Source organism: Panthera tigris, chromosome D1 (assembly GCF_018350195.1).
Source record: "Panthera tigris isolate Pti1 chromosome D1, P.tigris_Pti1_mat1.1, whole genome shotgun sequence".
NCBI classification, from domain to species: domain Eukaryota; kingdom Metazoa; phylum Chordata; class Mammalia; order Carnivora; family Felidae; genus Panthera; species Panthera tigris.
This window is the reverse complement of record NC_056669.1, coordinates 9,566,249-9,572,248: the sequence shown is the minus strand read 5'-3', so window position 1 is coordinate 9,572,248 and position 6,000 is coordinate 9,566,249.

The following is a 6,000-nucleotide window of genomic DNA, read 5'->3' as shown; positions in this document are numbered from 1 at the left end:
GATTGTGACCTGAGCTGAAGTCGGACGCTTAACCGACTGAGCCACCCAGGCGCCCCATCTGATTTTTTTTTTAAGATAAAAAACAGCCAATAGAGTCATAGGCAGCTCCCAGACCTACTGAACCAGGTTCTCTAAGGGTGGGACTCAAGAACATTTCTTTATAACAATTATCCTGCATAATTAGGATGTGAACCATTCTTTAGGAATTCTTGTAGGACTTTTCATTTAAAAAAAAAATCAGGTGTTTCATATCAGTGATAAGTACTTGAGCACAGGGCCTGAGTCTTCCTCATGCGAAATCCCTAATGTCTAGCATAATTTCCAGCACAGAGTTAGTGCTCAAAAAACATTTGTAGAGGGGAGCCTAGGTGGCTCAGCCAGTTAATTGCCTGACTCGGTTTGGGCTCAGGCTGTGATCTCATGGTTTGTGAGATGGAATCTCACTGACAGCACGGAGCCTGCTTGGGATTTTCTCTCTCTTCTCTCTCTCAAACTAAATAAATAAACCTTAAAAAAAAAAAAAAGCATTTGTAGAAGTATGAGGGAAGCTGTTTCTCAAAGGTGGCCATCAACTGTGTAGACTGTGGGGGAGGTAATGTTAGTGACATGGAGGTTAAACTATCAAATTAAACTTATTATTCAGTGTGAGATGCCAAGGAATGGTAGAGCACGAAAAAAAAAAGTCCCTTTGCCTTGAAAGGACCACATGTGGGTAGAATAGCCTGGAGACTTTTTCTTGTGCAAAGTCTGGTTTTTTTTTTTGTTTTTTTTTTTTTTAATTTTTTTTTCAACGTTTTTAATTTATTTTTGGGACAGAGAGAGAGCATGAACGGGGGAGGGGCAGAGAGAGAGGGAGACACAGAATCGGAAACAGGCTCCAGGCTCCGAGCCATCAGCCCAGAGCCTGACGCGGGGCTCGAACTCAGGGACCGTGAGATCGTGACCTGGCTGAAGTCGGACACTCAACCGACTGCGCCACCCAGGCACCCCGCAAAGGCTGGTTTTTTAAAGCTCCAGGGTAACAGGTGAATCAAAGGTAATAACCACTAAGTTTTATTGACTATCTTCCAGGATTATTTATGGCAGTCTTGAGCCGTAGATAATAATTAAAGTCACCTTTAAATTCTAGGAACCATCTGTTTAGCATCAAGGGGCATTCAGGAGAGCCATAAAAAGAGGGGGGCATCCTCCAGCTTGTTCCAAAGGCCAGGCTGCTACGTACAATAGCTTCTGAATACTGGCACCCATCCAGGCCACTCTGCCCTGGGTCTATGCAATCAGAATGAGTGTGCTTTCCTTTTTTAATTGTACCTAGTCATAACATCTAATTATTTAAGGCATAATAAAGCTGGAAATCCCAGCCATTAATGCTACTCCCAAATAAGAGCCTGCCATATGCAGCTGTCAGCCAGATGCGCAGATGATGGCTGGGAACCGGGGATGACAAGACGTGGTCAGAATCCCACTGCTTCTTTGGCAAAGGTAGCGGACCTGCTCTTCTCTTGGAAAGGTACAAACTGTTCAAGCTTGAAGGGGCCCTGGTGTGCATGAGTTTTGAGAACAAAAACATGAAAGGGAATTCAGTTATGGAGTCTCTTGATCAGAATGAAACAATGAAAATTAGTAGATGTAGAATACTCTACCCTAGGCTATTGCATTCAATCATTGCAATAACAACAGTTATCCTTACTATTACTGTTATTATTATCTTGATCTGGAAGAGGAGGACACTAGAGCTAGGAGAGTTGAAACAACTTACCCAAGGCCACCCTGCTAAAAGTACAGTTAGATTCCACACCAAGCTCTCTGACTCTACATTAAATATTCTCTTCACTATGCTCTGCTGTCTTGCCTGGAGGCAAATTCGATGGAAGACTGAAATGGTATTTATTTGCAGGAGAAATGAGAAATGGGCTTGGCTGACTCTGTGTGTAAAGGAAATATGGGAGATTGCCTGTAGGTAGCAATGAAGTTTGATACTATGCCCACGGATTTCCCATATCACTTGGGGCTCATTAGTGTTTTAGCTGGACTTAGGCAATGTATCTTTCATGTATTTAAAAATTTGATATCATAGTATTTCTCCAAAATAAATAGTGGTTCTTAACCTTGGAATTCTTATGAACTCTACAGACTGTCTCCCAAGGAAAATGTATATAAGCACACACACACACAGGACCCCTCTTTAAAATCACTGGGTCCTCCCTTTGTCTCTCACCCCACCCCTCAGGTTAAGAAATCTTTCTCTAGGGGTGCCTGGGTGACTCAGTCAGTTAAGCATCCAACTTTGGCTCAGGTCATGATCTCTCATGTCATGATCTCACGGTTCATGAGTTTGAGTCCCGCATTGGGCTCTGTGCCTGGAGCTCAGAGCCTGGAGTCTGCTTCGGATTCTGTGTCTCCCTGTCTCTCTACCCTTCCTCCACTTGCACTCTGTCTCTCTCTCTCTCTCTCTCTCTTTCAAAAATAAACAGTAAAAAAAGAGAGAGAGAGAAAGAAATCTTTCTCTAGATATGACTTTACAAATTGCTCTGATTTTCTGGGCCACAGACAATCTTTCTAGTTTAGGGGTTGCTCTAGTCTGTCCGTATCTGCATTGATGATTCGTTCATTGGAAGGTCATATGGATTTTCTGTCTATCCAACACCAAATATCTGGCTATACGATGTTGACAATTTCTGCTTTGTTCATTGTTTGCTTGCATCTAGTTTTGCTGTTAAGAAGTATAGTATTGGGGCGCCTGGGTGGCTCAGTCGGTTAAGCGTCCGACTTCAGCTCAGGTCACGATTTCATAGTCTGTGAGTTCAAGCCCCGTGTCGGGCTCTGTGCTGACAGCTCAGAGCCTGGAGCCTGCTTCAGATTCTGTGTCTCCCTCTTTCTCTACCCCTTCCCCGCTCATGCTCTGTCTCTCTCTGTCTCAAAAATAAATAAATAAAAACATTAAAAAAAAAAAAAGAAGTATAGTATTAATATGATTCTTGTTCCTCAGCTGTTAATATACTCTTTTTCTCCACAGGTTTTTAGAATTTCCTCTTTGTATGAGTTGTTTTTAAACTTCACAATAATGTGTCCAGGTGTTAGTTTTTCTTTACCCCTACAGTTTGACTGTCTATCACTCTTTCAATATTAGATCTTTCATATATATATTAATATAAATATATATTAATTATTATTTATATAATATATGATATATTATATTGTATACATAATTATTAATATATATAAATCATATATATTAATATATATTAATTTTAGGGATTTGTCTTCATCATATCCAAAACAAGGATGAGACATGAATTACCACTATCACCATTGCTATTATCATGGTACTCTTTAACACTATAAAAAAGGGAATAAGAAATGTAAAGATTGGAAGGGGAAAGAGAAAACTGCTACAGTTAACAGGAGAGATGATCATCTACCTAGAGAGACCATCGTAATCAACAGACAAACTATTAGAACCAATAAGAGAGTTTAGCAAGATGTAAGAAAAACTCACAAGTATTATTAGAATTTTTCAATAACATCAACAGCCAACTCAAAAATACAATAAAAAGTAAGATGCTGTTCACAATGTCAACAGGAACTATGAAGCAAATAAAAATTACCTTATGCGGTGTCTGGGTGACTCAGTCAGTTAAGCGTCCGACTTCGGCTCAGGTCATGATCTCGCAGTCCGTGAGTTCGAGCCCCACGTCGGGCTCTGTGCTGACAGCTCAGAGCCTGGAGCCTGCTTCACATTCTGTGTCTCCCTCTCTCTCTGCTCTTTCCCTGCTCATGCTCTGTCTCTCTCTGTCTCAAAAATAAATAAGCATTAAAAAAAATTTAATAAAAAAAAGAATTACCTTAGCTCAGAATACATCAGACTTCTATGGAGACAATTTTTAATTTCTAGTAATAAAGAACATGGAATATGATCTCAGTAGATGGGGAGCTATCCCATGCTTAGCAGGGCCAAATTAATCTTATAATGGTATCAGTCCTTCTTAAAGGTATCTATAAAATTCAACGAGAAGGCAATAAAAATTCCAGTTGCATTTTTTTTGGAGGAGCTTGAAAAGCTTGTTCTAGAGTTTTAAGATGTACTATAATAAATATTAGAGAAAACTTTCAAGTATTAGTACAAGAACAGACAAGGAGACCAATGAAATACAATACAATTCAAAGACAGGCCCATGTATATAAATTAGGTGTTTCTACTCAAAAAACCATGAGTGACGTTAACAGATGCCAGGTTAAGAGAAGAAATCTATATTGAGCAAAACTGATCATATCTAGAATTTTATGTATAGAGTATACAAAGTACCCTAATCAATAGGAAAATGACAGCAACCCCATTAGAGACATTAGCAAAAGAAAAAGTCATTTTAGAGAAGAGGAAATCCAGAAGGTTAAGAGACATAGGAAGAGATGCTCGAATGCATTAGTGCTAGTAACGTAAAACAAAAGCGTAATGAACCATCACTGCATCTATTAGGTTGGCAAAACTTGGAAAGCTGGCTGGTACCAAGTTTGGCGGTGAAATGGAAATACGTGAAGCCTTGTGAACTGGTGGTGGGAGTCCTGGAGAGCAATCTGGCTGTATCTGTTCCACTTAAATATATGCATATTCTCTGAGGTAGTAATTCTACCTCTGGGCATATAACCCATAAAAGGATATATAGCTGTAAAAGGATGCATCAAAATATTCATTGATGCTTTGATTGTGGAGGGAGAATTCGGAGGCAATCTGGTTAAGTAAAACACAGTGTTTGCATTCCATGGGCTCCTTTCAAGACATTGCAAGAGACGGAGGGAATGTCTACATAGCAATGTGGTTGGATACAACATAGTGCTGAGTTACAAACTAAGGGACAGGGTAAGCACTATAAGACAATACCACTTACATAAATTAAAAATGCATGCATGCCCAGGGCTCCTGGGTGGCTCAGCCGGCTGAGCGTACGACTTCAGCTCAGGTCACCATCTCACAGCTGGTGAGTTCAAGCCCTGCGTTGGGCTCTGTGCTGACAGCTCACAGCCTGGAGCCTGCTTCGGATTCTGTGTCTCCCTCGCTCTCTGCCCCTCCCCCACTCGTGCCATGTCTCTGTCTGTCAAAAATAAATAAACATTAAAAAAAATTTTTTTAAATGCATGCATGCCAAACAGTATACATCTTGTAAGAACAGGCACAAATATCCGCAAATAAAAGGCTTGACATCAACCAGATGAAAATAGCTGCTTTGACTGGTATGTGATGGAGGTGAGTGGGGACGAGAAAAAGAATAGACGTGGCAGATGTGGATGGGGATGAATGAATGAAAGAATGAGTGAGTGAATGAATAAGTAAGAGAGGGACTTTCATGGACCCATGATGATAAAGTGCCATGGCTGAAAAAGATCATGAAGGCCCAAATGGAAAGGGGAAAACAAGGCCTAGTCTAGATGATGGCACATAGTGAGAATTTAGTAAATACTTGTTCACTTGAAGGAAGGAATGAAATCTGTGGTAAATCCTGTTTTGCAAAGCCAGAATTCTTTTGCAGTATGGATCAGAGTTCTTTACTGAATTATTTTGGGAGTTTTGATTTCAATATAGGAAAGTTTAAAAAAAAATGTGAGCATGCCCAAATTTGAGACATCTAGAGGCATTAAGGGAATTTTTTCTTTTCCTCGACTTCTTGAAGTGTCGTAAACATGGACACCTCCTTCTGTTCTTTTGAACGACGCCATGAAGTTTCACTTTGGATTCTTAGCCGCAGAGAATGTCTTCCCAGCAAATATTTGACACTTTGATCAAGTCTTGGTTCCCTTGTATGTGGTCATTGATATCCAGAGTCTTTTCTGGAAGCACTGAGCTGGAATCTACTTCCTGAGCTTCAAGGCTATCAGAGACTACTGGGCTTATAGCTGGGCATGACAGCGGGCTAATCGACGGACATCCTTTTTTATCTGCTATTGTATAAGATCTGACTTGCCAGAGCACCTCTAGATTTGTGTTCTCCCTTCTTTCCAGAGGAT